The sequence below is a fragment of the Cupressus sempervirens genome, chromosome 7 (genome assembly GCF_028749045.1).
Source record: "Cupressus sempervirens isolate cs-2001-9-10 chromosome 7, ASM2874904v1, whole genome shotgun sequence".
NCBI classification, from domain to species: Eukaryota; Viridiplantae; Streptophyta; class Pinopsida; order Cupressales; family Cupressaceae; genus Cupressus; species Cupressus sempervirens.
The window spans coordinates 380,209,461-380,228,049 of NC_143124.1; the positions used below are offsets into that span (position 1 = coordinate 380,209,461).

Genomic DNA, 18,589 nt, shown 5'->3' on the forward strand with positions numbered 1-18,589 from the left:
GTTAATTATTGTTAGTTGGACAGCTGTTATTTCTGACTTGGAAATAGCAGTAGTATATATGGGTAGCTTGGACAGCTGTTCGTTCTTATCTATATATAGCAGCAGTAGTTATGATAGTTGTTTGTCCACTTGCCGAGAATTAATAAATGGTTATTGTTTACTAATTTTAGTGATTCTTTTTGGACACCTTGCAACCAATTCTATTATTGGTTGTCGAGTAGTTTTGATCTCAGCCGTTGGTTTGATTTAATCTCGGTCGTTGGTTTTTTCAATAGGGTAGTATAAAAAGGGGTCATTAGGTCATTTGGAAATACAAGTTTTTGAGAAGCATTTTTCAGTGATAGCAAATTGTCTTGCAGTGTTAGCAAGGGCGCAGTGTTAGCGTGGGGATAGCAGTGGAGAATATCAGCGAGAGAAATTAGGAGGTTGTCAGAGTTCTGCCAATGAGAGGCAAGGAATTTTGTATCTCTTGATTTGCTAAAGTTTAATATAATTCTTCATTGTGTTGTTCATTTCTTTCCGTATTATATAAGTGAAGTTGCAGTTGTAGACACCTAAAAACCTTTAGAAAATAAAGTATTTTTATTTTCTGAAAAAGTCCTGATGACATCATCATTTATTAATTAATTAATTATTTAATTAATTAATTAATTTTCATGCCATTAAATCCCTTTATCTTAATTTAAAATATTTAATTAAGGAATCCCTCCCAAAAATATTTAAATCTTATTTAAACATTATTTCTTTATTTATTAATTATTTAATTAATAAATTGACCAAAAATTCTAAAATAAATAAAAAAATTATTTTTTGCCCAAAACTTGGCCAATTTCCTTATGACCAATAACCTCTTCCAAAATTTTCTAATCCTTCTTTAATTTCGATTAAAGGCTAATCTCATCATTTCCTACCCCTAACCCCAACTCAAAATATTTAATTAAAATTAAATATTAATCCTCATGTTTATTAAAAAAGTTTTAATAAATATCTCCTCAACCCAAACCTTTGAAATAAATAAAACTTTATTTATTTCCTAAAAATCTAATTTATCCTCATCCTAAGAAATTCTAGACTATTCTAGAAAGTCTTTATCCTCATCCAAAATCTAGACTCTTCTAGAAGATGTCTTTAAACCTAATCCTAATCCCCTCCTAACCTTGTCACATTCCCTAAACATGGGTTAAAACTTACTAACCCAAGCCAAAGTTAACAAATATCTCCTCCTTCACCCACCCTCATTAAATGCCATCCACTTGCCTATCCCTAAGCTAATCCTAAACCATCCTAATCCATCCTCTAATCATTTGCACAAGCCTAAACAAGCTTAAAACCTTCTTAATCAAGTCCAAGTCGAAATTGCTCTCATCACCCTCAAAATATCTCAACCATAAAACTTTATGAAGTCCACTAAGTCATAAATGACTCTTACAAGCCCTTTTATTGCTCTTACAAGTCATTATGAGGGTCTTTATGAAAATTTTATCCCTTGAGCCTCCTTTGTTGACTCATCCTTCCCCTTTCCTCCATCCTCTCACCATGTGACATGTGTCACTCCTTGATTGGCTATAAGGAAACACAATCCATATGCTCTCCTCTCATGCAATCTGAGCCCTCCATAAGCTTTTTCCCATCCTTGCATCTTAGCCCTCAAACCCTCAAGCCTCTTGCCTATAAATTGGATCCTTCCCCTTTGCAAAATAACACAATCCATGAAGTAAAGTCATAATGCCATTTTGAGAAGTCATTTTACATCCAAACCATACACTCACATCCAAATTCCAACTCCATTTGAAGTCCTTTTTGAAGCATAAGCTTGAGCATACATCCTATCTATTTAGACAAAGCCACTCAACAAGAGAGCTTCTCATTGAGAGAGTCCATTAATGGCTCATATTCTCAATTGAGAGTTCATCTTAGTCTATCTTGAAGTTTATGAATTTTGTTTAGTTTGTAGAAGCTTTATTTGAATTTGGTTTCTATTAGCATACTAACATTGCTCATATACATTTTGGCATGCCCGGTGGGACCCCGCATGAGTCATCTTCATTAGCTTTTTCAGTCAAGTTTTGTATGTTATTTGCTAATTTTAGCTAATTTTTCTTGTTTTTTGATTGGTAGGATTGTATAAATTGGTTTTGTAGGTCCACATGAGCATGAAGAAGACAAAGGAACTCATAATCTATCTCATAGTGTTTGTAGATTTTTCAAGCTTATAGGTGGACAAAGAACTTGAAATTCTTCTTCCTCTTCTTGTCTATATTCTTCTTATTCCATCTACTTCTTCTTCTTCTTCTTGTGGGATATCTTGGCCATTTTTTTTTAAGGAAGCAAAATCATACACACTTCTTTTTAGTGCTTAAAATGAACCCCCAAATCATACTTAAATCCATTGAAAAATTAAAAATTTGCAAGAAAGAAAAAATCTTTTAACAAGTGAAACTAAACCAATCTAATAATTTGCATCCTTGCAACATCAAGGTTTTAGATGCATTCATGCAAAATTAGGAACACTTCATTTTTGAGAATTTAAAAAGAACTTCAAGTTTCCATTTCAAAAGGTTCAAAATCAACACTAAGTGCACACTAAAGTTCTTTTAAAAAATCTCATGAAAACTAAGAGTCCTAAATGGTTGCCAAAAATTGTCCTAAAAGCTTTGTTATTTGTTCCAAACAAATGTCTTATTGCAAAATCTTGAATGTTTTTTAGGATTTTCATGCATCAAAACAATCTAGGAATATCATTTTTGGGCTTAAAATATGCAAACTAGAACACAAAATCTTGAATGAAAACCAAAGTCCAAAGATTCATTTTCACTTTTGAGTCCAAAACAATCTTGAATGATCTAAGGTTAAAACAAAGCACTTCAAAGTTCTTAAAACAACACACAAAATCTCAATCTTGAATGCTCAAAAGAAAACACTTGAATGTTTAACCACTTTTCTTTGAATGCATGTTGCTAAAATCACTCTTGAATGCCATGGATTAAAATCAAATTTTTTTTGAATGCATGATTAAAACAAAAAATCCAATCTTGAATTCTAAGGATCAATTAACCATTGCAATATCAAACACTTCATTTGGAGCTTCTAAAAATTGAACAAAACAAATCTCTTTTCCACATGCAATCTAGGTAAAGTTTGATTTTTGGACATTTAAGAAACCTTGTTAAGTTAAAATACAAATTTGCAAAAATCAATTTGAGTAGTTCCTTGGACTCACCTCTTTTCTAATCACCCATCAAATATTAACCATTGGTTGCAATCTCAGTGCCATTTATGGGGATGGGTCTACTTGAAAAAGGTGTTAAATGTTCCACAATCTAACTCACTCACTTGGTCTTTGAATGTTTGCTTTAACTTTATCAAAATTCTTAAATGATCAAAACTCTAGATTAAATCGATCACACTTCAAGTTTGGGCACTAAAATTGAACAACAACTGACGTGGAGAGCCTCCGGGCGCGCGCTTGAAATCGAATCTCACACACTTTTGTTTTGGGCTTAAAACAAACTCACACTCAATCTTGAATGCCTTAAAGAAAATTAATCGATACTTGACGTGGAGGGCCTCTGGGCGCTGGAGTTTGCTTTTGTTGACCCTAACTCTTCTTATTGTTTGCATTCTTCGATCGATTTACTTTTGTTGGCGCTTCAAGTTGGAATTGAACATTGTCTTTTAAACATGAGTGTTTGCAAAGTCTAGATTAGCACACATAAGAGTCAGTTGGTAAAAGAACAAGCGTGTTTTTTAGCCCAAGGTCATCCAAGTCTTCTCTCCCCTTGTCGTCTTTCGAGGCCATCTTGGGTGCATAAGATTAGGATCCAAAACCTTGTTTCTTTTTAGGAGGCCTGCTTGGGGATTTCATCACCCCTTGGACGACCTCAACTCCAGCGTTCTGGCGGAGTATAAGAATTGGGAGGTGAATCGAAAGACACCTCTCTTGGGATCAAAATTTTGTCACTCGGGCTAAGCCTCAAGGAACTTTATACCCTTGAGAAGTGAAAGAGGAGAAGTGGGTTACCGCTCCTCTCGGCTGTGTGACATCTTTTTGGTCTCATCTACGGATTTGGGCCTCACGTACCTTGGGTATATCGAGGACTCCTTAGCTAAACCAATTGTCAACCTTGTAGACAACCATCTAGGATGTTAATGTGTTTGAGGTGACTGATCGAAACATTTGTAGAACATACACACTCCTTGGCGCAAGTATCACTTTCTGAGAATCAAAAACTTCTATCTGGTTGTTTCTATCTATTGCTTGATCTTTTATTTGTTGAATGAATGTTTGCCAAACTTGGTCAATCCTAGCTTAGGGCATACTTAGCGTAGTCACTGCATATTTCAGAAGTTGAACGAGTTGAAGCAAAACAACCAAGATCTCTCAAAGCCAAGCAGATTCAGAAATTGATGTCAGAGCAACCCAAACCCAAACAGAAGTTCCACAAAGTTAAACTCAAACCATCTCTAGCATACCAAGAACTTTCAGCCAAGAGAAAAGAAATAACACCAAGCCCACGAATTGCCAAACTCCACAAAGCAGAGGACAAAGCTACCGACGAAGCACTTCAAGAGGCCTGGTTAGAGCGCACCATCAAATTTAGCCAACATCCAGGAGTTAATCCTACTTATGCCTTACCAACTAGGCATGATTTCTATGATTAGACACCCTTGTTTCTCCACATCTTCTTGGATTAGCTTCACTTTAGAGTCATCTTTGTAGAAAAGCCAGCCATCTTAGGTTATCCCCTTAAGCATTATTAGCTCATCCATCTCATTTAGAATCAAACCATCTAGCCAGCAATCAAAACCTCACATCCAAGCCTTCAAAATTGTTGTCACTTTTGCCAAAAGTTTGCCACTCCTAAAATCTTCCAAATCCATCAATCTCACCAACGTTATCCCATTGACAGAGCTTTGTCTAGGGTAATCCAGCTTTGTCACTTGTTATCCCTCATCACCTTGAGCTAAAGGTTGGGATCCACAAGTGGTCAATCTCGTGTTCTTCCTAAAGGATCATCAGTCTATCCTTAAGTTGACACAATCACCACCAAGCTTGCACATAGGAAAGCAGACCTTTCGTGCTTTGGCAACATATCTTTGAAGTTAGAATCTCCAACCCAATCCTCCTTAGGTTTTTTCATATAGCTTTGCTTTAACCTAGGAAATCATTTGCATAGAGAAGCCTTCCCCCTTTTGCATCCATCAGCATTATTGCATCTCATCCCTAGGAGCATTTTTCATGCCACCCGTCACTCGCTTAGCCAAGAAGAAAGAAACAATGGAGCCCTATCATTTGGATCGAACAACCTCACCCCCCTTGAGCACTCAACCATCCTTCAGCCCAGAGAAAGCTATGCCATCATGTACTGACATTGAAGCTTTCATGAACCAACCAGGAAATGCAGTATTGGTAAATGCCATTATAGACAAGAACAAAGAGACAATCATGGCTAATTTTCGAAGAGAAAATGTAAGAACCTTTGACTTTGGAAGACCCCCTCCATTATCAGATCCATCTCACCCATTGTTTGGGCAGCTACCACCACCCATAGGCTCTTATGATCCAAATTATCCTCAATATATGCCAAAAGAAGAGCCTCCAGCCAATCCATATGATCCAACAGACCCAAACATACCATCATCCACCCAAGTTGAAATCTCCATGCCGCAAGACAACCCATCCACCACCACTCCATCCTTGGTTCATACCTCTCTGCTCCAAACCCCCTTTACCCAAAATAGCTCACCGTTCACCCCCTTCACTATTGTTGCTGCTGCTCCCCAACCCAGCCTTCCAAATCCACCCATCTCCCAAATCAGTGCTAGCATCTTTGGCCAACCTCAGCAATATACAACAGGGATGCCACCCATGGGGCCAAGTAATCAACCTTTTATCACCCCCAGCTTGTTCACTGCAGCCCAAAGCACAATCCCATCATTTCCATTAGGTCTTGGGAGCTCAATACCATTAGCCACAAATCTACAAGCTACTACCCTCACTCCACAAAGCTATCAAATCCCACAAGCTACTACCAATTTTCTACCAAACTCTCAAGTGACCCCAGCCCCTGCCACCACTCTACCAAGCTTCCAAATCCAACCACAAAGCTATCAAACCCCATCAGTTCCATTCCCAAGCTTTCAATTCCCACCACCTCCACCACCAACTAATCCATTACCTCCAATTACCAACTACTTTTCAATGCCACTTCTAGGAGGTAATCCACCACCCCATCCAACCACCAATTATTTGCAGATACCATCCCAAATGGGGGCACAACCCACATATATTGGTCAAACCCCACAAGCCCCCCGATCCTTTCCCCAAACCTCTCAACCATCTTATACCTTACCTCCACAAAGCAATCCATTTATCCCACAGCCAGCTTATGTTCCTCAATCCCAACCTCAAATCCCATATCAACAGCAAGCCTCGCAGCACATCCAGCAATATGCGCCACCTCCCCCTCAGCAACCTGTCATCCACCATGCAGCTGCCCAAACAATGTACAATCCCTATCAGCAAATCCCTCATAGCCATCCATATTCAGTGGCCCCATCCAGCACATACCTAACTCAAGGCACTCCTACATTGGGGGCACCCCAGCCATCACCTATCAATTCAGAATGGGAGCAAATGAAGATAGCTCTGAAAGCCATCCAAGAAGGGAATGATCCGAAGACATTCAAGTTTGAGAATGTGTGTCCTTACCCATTTGACAGATCCATTACCATGACACCATTTCCCAAACACTTTGAGGTACCCAAATTTGACAAATTCAGAGGAAAAGGAGACCCTGTCACACATATCAAAGAATTTTACATGCACTGCCAGGACGTAGCATATAATGATGTCTTCCTCTTGCGCCTTTTTCCCAAAAGCTTAGCTGGACCAGCTCTTGAATGGTTTTATAGAATCCCCTATGGCACAATTAAAAACTTTGTTGAATTATCTGAGGCATTTGTAGCCCAATATGCCCATCTTGTTGAAACAGAGCTATCAATAGTTGATCTTGTCCACACCAAGCAAAAAGGTGGAGAAAGCCTTGCCAAATACCTACAAAGATGGCAAACCCTTACCACCCGCATATCCTGCACCTTGCCAGAACGCCATGTGGTGAAAATGTTTATTGATAATGCCCATCCTAGCTTGGCTCACCACATGACCATGAACTGTTTGCAAACCTACAAAGATATCAAAGAGAAAGGAATGATCCTTGAGCAAGGACTCATTAAAGATGGTGTGGTCAAGCTTTACAAGGAAGCCAACCAAAATCAATCACATTCCAATGACAAGTTTAGGTATTGGAACAAAAACAAGCACGTTGCAACAGATGGCGTCACTGACACCAGACATGTGAATATTGTTGGTCCTTCTCACAACCAGTCCAACCCACCATATCAACCAAAAAATCAACAAGCTATCAACTACCAACAACAGAATAACCAAAGCTATCAAAACCAAAATCCAAGACCCAACTTTCAAGGGTCTAGCAATCAAGCTAATGCCATCAATGTAGCTGCAGGACAAAAGCCTAGATTCCAACCTACACCTAGAAACTATACACCCCTTGGTGAGCCATTGGATGTCATTTTTGAGAAATTAGTCAAAGAAAACCTTATCAAATTTCCTCCTATCCAGCAAATTGACCCAAGCCAATCCAAAGCTGCATGGTACAAAGATAATGAGTACTGCAAATTTCATAGGGTAAAAGGTCACACTACCCTCAGATGCATGAAACTGAAAGACTATGTGCAGGACCTCATTGATCGGAAGGAAATCACTGTTGGTGCCCAAACCTCTCCCAATGCAGGCTTACAGATCTATCAAAATGCTTTTCCTCCACACCACAACCAAAATCCTGGAAAAGCACCTATCCAAACCAACAACAACAACACCAACAACCGTCAACCAAACCAACAGCATGGGAAGAACAATGACCACACTTCATCCTATATAGACTATGGTAGCCTTATAGGTTGTATATCCGAGAAAGAGCCTTCCGTCAATGTTATCAATATCCAAGGACCAAACAATGAGTGTGCAGTCACCACTCGAAGAGCGCGATTTAACATCGCAGGCCCACCTATTACACCAACACCATCAGCTCCATCAAAAAGCCAGTACAATATCTTGGAACACCTTGGGAACATGCCAGCCCAAATCTCCATTTTAGACCTTCTTCGCACTAGTCCTGTGTACAAGAACATCCTTGACAGTGCTCTCATAGAATCTCGTGTCCCTTCTGATATCAATGCTACTGATTTTCATAATCTTGTTGGACACCTCTCATCCTCATGTGCCCTATCATTCAAACCCACCGACATACCCGTGCTCGAGCCAGATCACACCCTTCCGCTTCGCATAGCCATCATGGTATCCAACTTTGCTGTAAAAAGAGTAATGATAGATAATGGATCAGCCTTGAATATTTGCACCCTAAAATTCATAAAACAAGCTGGGTATACTGAGGCAGATATCATCAGTGAGGTTATCACCATCAAAGCTTATGACAACTTGGAAAGAACCACAGAAGGAACTATTTTGCTGCCAATCAAGGTTGGGCCAGTCATCCAAGAGACACTCTGCCATGTTATTGATCTAAACCTACCATTTAACATCCTCCTCGGTCGCCCATGGATTCATGCCATGAAAGCCATTCCATCCACTTAACATCAGTGCATCAAATTTCCGCATCAAGGCACTGAGGTAACCATCCATGCCGATCCAGAACCCTTTGCTTACTGCAATGCAGTTGAAGCTTCATATACAAACCATTGCCCTGGAATTGATATCGGCACATCCATCGCCAGCTCATCCCACACTTATAATGACCCAGAAACCATCCTCGCCTCTACCCTGTCTACCGTGAAGATCAATAACAAAGGTTGTGGAGAGTATAGTCTGTCAGATGCATTTGTTGTCGGGGCACTCCCACTTGATCCACATGCCCATGGACGACTGACATATCACAAAGCTAAGGAGGTTCCACCTCCTCGATACAAACAGTTTGGCCCAACAACCTTTGTATCCTCAAAAATCCCTCTTCATGAGGAGCTCACTCCAGATATCAACAAATGGTTACATAAGGATGCACCTCAAAGAAATCAAGCACGCCTTGATCACTTCAGCCAAAAGTATCCCCAAGAACATAAGCTCATCACTGACAAATGAAACTATCAAGGTGGTGGTCTAGGACCAGAAGAAAGAGGCATGCAGTGCCCCATCGACACACACAAGTGGGAATCAAAGTCAGGTCTTGGCTTTGGCATACCCACAATTGGGGGCACCAATGAGAACGGTCACGCTTTTTTAAACATTCACCGCAACCTTGTCGAAATCGAAGACATTTCTGAGGAAGTTGAAAAGAGAGCCTACGACGATATCCTAGACCAAATCTCCCTCGGAGACTCTGTTCTCCAAGAACTATCCATCCACCTCATTGACCTACCACTCGCCCATCCACAACTCATAGATTGGGACCAACCAAGTGTCATACACATTGATGAGTTCACATCAGAGGAGGCACTTCTAAGATTCATGGGAGCTAAAACTCCTCACAAGAAAACAAAGCCAGATTCTGCCTATATCTACAAGCTAGATCCCAAGGGGTATTTTGGATAAAATCCCCAACCTAGTTCCAATACACCCAAAATTGGAACTAAGGTGAATCTAAGACTAGCTAAGGCAACGAAGAGAACCCCTCAGCAAGAAAATCCTGAAGAACATGAGGATTTAGCATTGCCTCCTCAAGATAATCGACCAGAGGTGTCTTCTATTCTAATTGAGGATACTCGAGAAGTCAACATTGGTTCATCAGAGATCCCCAGACTTGTTCACATTGCTGCATCCCTATCACAAGACCAAGCTGACCTCCTCTTTGAGGTCTTAAGAGAGAACATTGGCCGATTTGCATGGTCATATCAGGACATGCTAGGACTTGATCCAAAGCTTGTAGTTCATCATCTTGCAGTTGATCCAAAGATCAAGCCCGTCAGACAAAAGCTTAGAAAAATGCACCCCAAGGTGGCATTATTGGTCAAAGCTGAATTAGAAAGAATGTTAGTTGATAAGGTTATCCGACCTATCGACTACTCAGAGTGGATCTCCAACATGGTCCCTATCACTAAACCTTCCGGTGACATCAGAATCTGCACTGATTTTAGAGATCTTAACAAAGCTTGTCCAAAAGATGATTTTCCCTTGCCCAACATAGATATGATTATAGATCTTACAGCTGGACATGAAATTTTGTCCCTCATGGATGGATTTTTTGGGTATAATCAAATCAAGATTTTAGAAGAGGATCAGCATAAGACAACATTCACTACCCCTTGGGGAACCTTTTGCTACAACATGATGCCTTTTGGCCTAAAGAATGCTGGGGCTACCTATCAAAGAGCTATGACAGCCATTTTTCATGATCTCATCCATAACATTTTGGAGGATTATGTGGATGATATCTTGGTCAAGTCTCATACCTTCATGGATCATCTTGCTGACCTGGAGAAAGTCTTTGATAGGTTAGCCAAATATCATCTCATGCTGAATCCCAAGAAATGTGTCTTTGGGGTCACATCTGGCAAGCTTCTAGGTTTCATAGTTTCTAAATGAGGTATAGAGATCGACCCCAAGAAGGTCAAGGCTATCTTAGACATGCCTCCTCCCCAGACACTATGACAGCTTCACTCTCTTCAAGGAAAGCTCCAATCTGTTCGGCGCTTCATCTCCCAGCTTGCAGATAAGTGTACACCATTTTCACATTTACTGAAGAAGGATGAGAACTTCAGGTGGGATCCTTTATGTCAGCGCAGCTTCGACCATCTCAAGCAGTATCTCATCAATCCCCCTATCTTGGTTCCACCAGTTCCTGGTCATCCCCTGATTTTGTACATATCAGCAACACCTACTGCTCTAGGGGCACTTCTAGCACAGCTTGATGACTACAACAGAGAAAGAGCCATCTACTACATCAGTAGAACCCTAGTTGGTTATGAACTCAATTACACTCCTATGGAAAAAGCTTGTTTGGCAGTTGTTTTCTCAACTCAAAAGCTTCGCCATTACATGCTAAGTCATACCATCCAACTAGTCTCCAAGATTGACCCTCTCAAGTATATGCTCTCTAGAATAGCACTTACAGGCCGTTTGGCCAAATGGGTTATGCTCCTTAGTGAATTTGACATCCAGTATGTGGATAGAAAGGCAATCAAAGGGCAAGCTATAGCAGATCACCTAGCTGATGCACTTCTAATAGATGCTTATCCATTGATCACAGAATTTCCAGATGAGCATATCTGCCTAATTGAAGAACAACCCCCATGGAAACTTTATTTTGATGGCTCATACACATCTCATGGATCAGGGGTAGGAATATTGTTGGTCACACCTCAAGGAGATTACATTCCAAAAGCCTTCAAGCTACAATTCCCTAGCACCAACAATATAGCTGAATATGAGGCCCTCATAGCGGGATTAAAGATAGCTATAGAATGGAACATTGTTGAGCTACAAATCTTTGGCGATTCTCAGCTCATCATCAAGCAAGCCCTAAATGAATATCAAACCAAAGATGAAAAGCTATTAACCTACAAAGAGCTAGTTGATCAGCTAACCCAACATTTTACAAAGCTTCAGTTTACACAAGTGCCTCGAATACAGAACAAAGCAGCAGATGCTATGGCTACTATAGGCTCGCTCTTGGAAATTCCCCAAGCAGCTACACAGTATGAGTTTTTAGTGTAGCAGCTCCTCACACCCACCTATGCGAATGAGGATTCAAACCGTGTTTGTATCTTGGTTGGTCCCCAATCCCCTTGGTACCATGAGACTCACGCTTACCTTAACGATGGTATCATATCCCCTCACCTCACACATACCCAACGCCAGAACCTCATTCAAAAATCATCCCGTTATGTTATCATAGCCAATACCCTATATCGTCGGGGTTATCACGATACTCTCTCTCGATGTTTAGACCAAAATGAGGCCGCGATGGTGTTAAAGGAAGTACACTCTGGACTTTGCGGTGCCCACACGAGTGGTATTGTCCTAGCGTGACAAATCCTTAGAGCAGGCTACTATTGGCCTACCATTGAAGAAGACTCCTGTGACTTTGTCAGAAAGTGTCTCCCATGTCAGCAGCATGCAAATCTTGTGCACGCTCCGGCACAGGATCTATAGCCTATTGCACCACCTTGGCCTCTCGCTTGTTGGGGCCTTGATCTAGTTGGAACTATCACACCCCTCTCATCTGATGGACATAAATGGATAATAACAGCTACAGACTATTTCACTAAATGGGTGGAAGCAGTCCCCCTAGTCTCAGCTACAGGATTTCAGGTCTCCAAGTTCATCTTGTACCACATTGTTTGCCGCTTCGACATCCCATCCACCATCTTCACCGACCATGGAGGTAACTTTGAAAATCTCAACATGGAAGAATTATGCACTTCCCTCCGCATCCATCACCGCTTTTCTAGCCCATATTTCCCACAAGGTAACGGCCAAGAAGAGGCAACTAACAAAACCCTCCTCAAAATTCTAAAGAAAGTTGTCAATGATTCCGGCCGTGATTGGCACCTACAAATAAATCCAGCCCTATGGGCCTATCGAACTTCCTTCCGTACATCCACAAGCACAACTCCATACTCTCTAGTCTATGGTGCCGAAGCGGTACTACCTATGGAGGTTGAACTTCCCTCCTTGCGCATATCTTTGCAAGGGCAAATATCAGATGAAGAATATAGAGTAGCTCGACTCACCCAGCTAGATCTCTTAGACGAGAAGCGGCAACAAGCCTATGATCATCTCACAGTCTATCAAACTCGTCTCAAAAGAAATTTCAACAAGAAGGTGCTTCCACGACACTTTCAGCCAGGTGACATGGTCCTCAAAGAAAACATGAAAGTCCAAGTAGATCGAGAAAAGAAAGGCAAGTTTGAACCTACATGGCTTGGTCCTTATGTTGTCACTGCTTCCTTTGGCTCTGGAGCTTATCAGCTATCTACACCAGAAGGAGAACTCTTGAATGATCCTACTAACATCATTCATCTCAAGAAGTTCTATGCTTGAAGATCCTTGGTATACCAAGCTTTTGAAAAATACAAAAGAAAAAAAATAGTAAAGAGAAATAAGCGTCCAATGGTGAAAACTTGGCAATTCAAGCACCTTGGATAGGTACCTTGGTGAAAACCTGGTAATTCAGGCACCTTGTGTACTAAAGACTAATCCATTATCTATCACTATCCTATCCCTCATCCATTTACCCACCATCCCATAAGACACACTTGCTTGTTCCCTTGGTGTTCCAACCAAATATCCAAAATCTGATGAAGCTTGTAAATACCTCCTGTAAAGCTTATAAATCTTATACCAAAGCTTGTATTATACCTTGTAAATCTTGTACCATACCTTGTCTATCCGAATCTTGTCCAATGTTTGTACCATATTCCAGCCTATAAATAATCTTGTATCCTAGCTTGTATACTATCACGTGCACACACAAAACCCCATTTTCACTTAATCTTTTCGCAAACCATCTACCTATCCACCTATCACCTATTATAGACATCCCATCTCACAAAAACCAAAACATGAAAAAACTTGTACATTTGTAACATATCTTGGTCCATCAGCTTGTACATCCTCTTTAGCTTAGTACCATTGTATCTATCCAGTGTTCGTGTCAGTTCGTCCTTGGTCAACATCTTGCACACATCGCACACTTTGGTTAGATATTCCAATGCATCCTTTAGCTAGATTTCCTATCACCAAAGTGTTATATTTCTTAGTTCAGCTTGCCAGACGCATCACTCATCCAAATCCACCAGCTTAGGTGCTCTCCGATAGGTCCTTGCAGGATATAGCTTTCCTCATGTCTGATCTTGGTCTGTTAGTACCTCATCCTACCCATCTCATTGGCAAATGGTTCTCTTTTGGATTTTCACTTTCTTTTGATTTGGGATCTTCCCTTTTGGGTCTTGAAGTATCTTTTCCAAGCAATCTCCTTGTTCCCTCCTCAAGGTTGCCACGATCTTCCATATCATGGTATGCTGCGAATGGGGCAATTAGAGCGTAAGGTCTTGATCAGGTTTTTCGTTTGTTTTTCTTTTCTGCTTGTGGGTTCTCCAATGTCGTTTCCACGCTACTTCCTCTAGGATTCATGTGTGATGTTGGGGCAATCCTTGCATGTTTGTTTTGAGTTAGTTTGTCAATCCTTTGGACGGTTGGTGAAAAGGCCTTGATGTTCTTGGTAACCTTGGCAATTAACCAACAGTCCTATAGCAAATCTAGTGCTCAACTACATGGTGGTACTTCTCTTTGAAGTATCCCCCCGCTCAAAAAGCTTCAATGGGTTTCCTTCATCTCCATTATCCCCCATCCATATCCAGCATCTGTCTCTCCTACCCCAGCTGATGCATCAATATCTCTTTGAATCACTCATCACTCTTAGCTTTAGGGATCCACAATCCTAGTCTTAGGGATCCACCAATCCAAATCAACTCACCAAGCCTCATCTTTCGAGATCCACAATCCTAGTCCTAGGGATCTCCGAAACCCATCTTCCGTCAATCTGACTCTTTGAAATCCTGTTGCATCAGCTTTATAATCCCCTCATCCATCTCCCTATCCTGGATTCCTTTCTATAGCGCTCTGCTCCTTCATCCTCCACCTTCCCTAAGGTCTTAAGCTTGCTTCCTCTTGTGCATCTGATTCTCCTTTATCATTCTCCCATAGTGAGAGTTTGAGCTAATTCAACCCCTTCTCTTTGCCAATCTGACTCTCCTTGCTCATCTCGAATTCTTGTACTTTTCAAGAAGCCATTGAGCCTCGCTTTCTCTCCTCACTACCTTCTTGAGGGGGCATCTCACAGTCCATTCTCTCCTCTTCTGCTCTAGCCTTGGGCATCTTATTTTCTTATCTTTGATGCCATGCCACTTGCAGCATCACATCAAAGAGGGGCAAAATGTAGACACCTAAAAACCTTTAGAAAATAAAGTATTTTTATTTTCTGAAAAAGTCTTGATGACATCATCATTTATTAATTAATTAATTAATTTTCATGCCATTAAATCCCTTTATCTTAATTAAAAATATTTAATTAAGGAATCCCTCCCAAAAATGTTTAAATCTTATTTAAACATTATTTCCTTATTTATTAATTATTTAATTAATAAATTGACCAAAAATCCTAAAATAAATTTAAAAATTATTTTTTGCCCAAAACTTGGCCAATTTCCTTATGACCAATAACCTCTTCCAAAATCTTCTAATCCTTCTTTAATTTCGATTAAAGGCTAATCTCATCATTTCCTACCCCTAACCCCAACTCAAAATATTTAATTAAAATTAAATATTAATCCTCATGTTTATTAAAATTTTTTTAATAAATATCTCCTCAACCCAAACCCTTGAAATAAATAAAACTTTATTTATTTCCTAAAAATCTAATTTATCCTCATCCTAGGAAATTCTAGACTATTCTAGAAAGTCTTTATCCTCATCCAAAATCTAGACTCTTCTAGAAGATGTCTTTAAACCTAATCCTAATCCCCTCCTAACCTTGTCACATTCCCTAAACATGGGTTAAAACTTACTAACCCAAGCCAAAGTTAACAAATATCTCCTCCTTCACCCACCCTCATTAAATGCTATCCACTTGCCTATCCCTAAGCTAATCCTAAACCATCTTAATCCATCCTCTAATCATTTGCACAAGCCTAAACAAGCTTAAAACCTTCTTAATCAATTCCAAGTCAAAATTGCTCTCATCACCCTCAAAATATCTCAACCATAAAACTTTATGAAGTCCACTAGGTCATAAATGACTCTTACAAGCCCTTTTATTGCTCTTACAAGTCATTATGAGGGTCTTTATGAAGATTTTATCCCTTGAGCCTCCTTTGTTGACTCATCCTTCCCCTTTCCTCCATCCTCTCACCATGTGACATGTGTCACTCCTTGATTGGCTATAAGGAAGCACAATCCATGTGCTCTCCTCTCATGCAATCTGAGCCCTCCATAAGCTTTTTCCCATCCTTGCATCTTAGCCCTCAAACCCTCAAGCCTCTTGCCTATAAATTGGATCCTTCCCCTTTGCAAAATAACACAATCCATGAAGTAAAGTCATAATGCCATTTTGAGAAGCCATTTTACATCCAAACCATACACTCACATCCAAATTCCAACTCCATTTGAAGCCCTTTTTGAAGCATAAGCTTGAGCATACATCCTATCTATTTAGACAAAGCCACTCAACAAGAGAGCTTCTCATTGAGAGAGTCCATTAATGGCTCATATTCTCAATTGAGAGTTCATCTTAGTCTATCTTGAAGTTTATGAATTTTGTTTAGTTTGTAGAAGCTTTATTTAAATTTGGTTTCTATTAGCATACTAACATTGCTCATATACAACAGTTGTGTTATTTTTCAATATTAGCTGGGAATTTGTTTTCAGCGGTTTATTAATCGTTTACGATAGGAGATTGATAATCAATGACTGCAATAGTTGATTTTTCACATGGTATCAGAGCGTTGTTAAGGGTAGAAGAGATTTTTCTTAGGAAAGAAATTTTGATCTCTTTAGATTTATTATTGCTTTAATCCCTTGAGATGGCTTCAGCTGGTTTGAGAGATCAGGATAGATTGGATGGTGCCCCAAATTTTGGTGTCTGGAAGGCCAGAATTTCTTTATTGTTGGAAGAGAATGGTATCAAGAATTATGCTACCAGTGTTGTACCTATACCAATGGATGCAACCCAACTTGCAACATATAGAAAGGACGATGCCAAAGCAAGGAGGATTATCCTTGATGGTGTTAAGGATCATATTGTTTCACATATCGCAAAGCTAGATACGGTAAAGAAGATGTGGGACGCCATTCTAAATCTATACCAGAATGCTACCACCAATAGGAAATTGATTCTCAGAGAGAAGCTAAAGAATACCCGAATGAATCAAGGAGAAGACGTCACAAGTTACTTCACCAGGCTCAGACTTGTCAAGGACGAATTAGCAGGTGTTGGAGATAGCCCTAGTGATGACGAGATAGTGAGAATAGCCCTAAATGGGTTTACTAAACAATGGAGTGTCTTTGTTCAAGTTGTCAGTGGATGAGATACTTTACCAAGTTGGGATTGACTATGGACTGATTTCACTCAGAAGGAGTTTAGACTAAGTCTTGTCAATGGGGCTAACAAGAGTCAGAAAAATGAGGTGGAACAAAAGAATGTTTCCCTAGTAGGTAAAGGGAAAGCAAAGAAGGGATCTAGCAAAGAATCAAATTCATAAAGTGAGAAGAAGAAGAAGGACCTTTCTAAGGTCAAGAGCTTTGGATGTCACGAGTTTGGCCATTATGTCAGTGATTGCCCAGAGAGGAAGAAGGGTAAGAAGAAGGTGGTAGCTTCAGCAAGTGCGGAAGAACTCTCCAGTAGAATGGAAGATTAGTTTGGACTTATAGCTTGTATGGTTAGCTCAACCTCACAGTGTGTTTGGTATATAGATAGTGGGGCATCATTTCATATGACAGGAGTTAGAGAGTACTTCTCCAGTTACAAGGAGGAGAACACCAACATCCAGATTTCTATGGGAAACTTGTCCAAACTCAACCCTATTGGGAAAGGGACCATTCAGTTTCAGAGGGAGAATGGAAAGATAATTCCACTTCATGATGTGTTATATGTGTCAAGCTTAGGTATGAATTTGATTTCTGTATCTGTTCTTCAGGATAGGAGGTATAATGTACTCTTTAGAGGGACAAATGTGTTGATTAAGCACAAGGATTGGAAATCACCCATAACTATTGGAGTTAGGAGTGGTCGCCTTTATAGATTGCAGTTTGATACTCCTAAGGCACTCATGAGAAACAGTAATCCTAGAGATCTTGGAGAGCTATGGCATAGGAGGATGGGCCATATTCATCATGGAGCACTTAGATTGCTTCGTGAGATAGTGATAGGTGTTTCAGAGGTGAGCACAGAGCATGACAATGTATCTAAGGAGAAGGATGTAGATCCCACTTTATATAGACAGTTGATTGGTTCGCTTATGTATTTGGTCAACGCTAGGCCAGATATAGCATTTGCAGTTAACTCTCTTACTTAGTTCATGGTTGAATCAAAGATAATGCATTGGATAGCGGCTAAGCATGTGCTACGTTACTTGCATGGTACAGTCAAGTATGGGATCAAAAATATTTGAGGTGAAGGTATCAAGTTGATAAGCTATATTGATGCAGATTGGGCAGGAATTACAACGGACAAAAGGAGCACTTTAGGGTGTTGTTTTAGTTTGGGGTCAGGAGTTGTATCTTTGTTCAATAGGAAGTAGAAGTCTATGGCTCTAAGTTTAGTAGAAGTAGAATACATAGCAGCTAGCATGGTGACATGTGAAGCTATATGGCTTCAGAAGTTGTTAGTAGCCTTGTTTGGTCAGAAGGTTGAGACTACTGTGATACATTGTGACAATCAGAGTTGCATCAAGTTGCCTGAGAATCTAGTGTTTCATGATAGGTCTAAACATATAGATATTAGATATCACTTCATCATAGATTGTGTACAATGAGGTATTGTTCGACTACAATACATAC

At 40.1% G+C, this 18,589-nt stretch overlaps 1 pseudogene; it reads left to right on the forward strand.

Moving 5' to 3' along the window:
- Window positions 1-18,589, forward strand: part of LOC149547061 (subtilisin-like protease SBT1.8) — a 36,180-nt pseudogene that overhangs the window by 16,527 nt on the left and 1,064 nt on the right.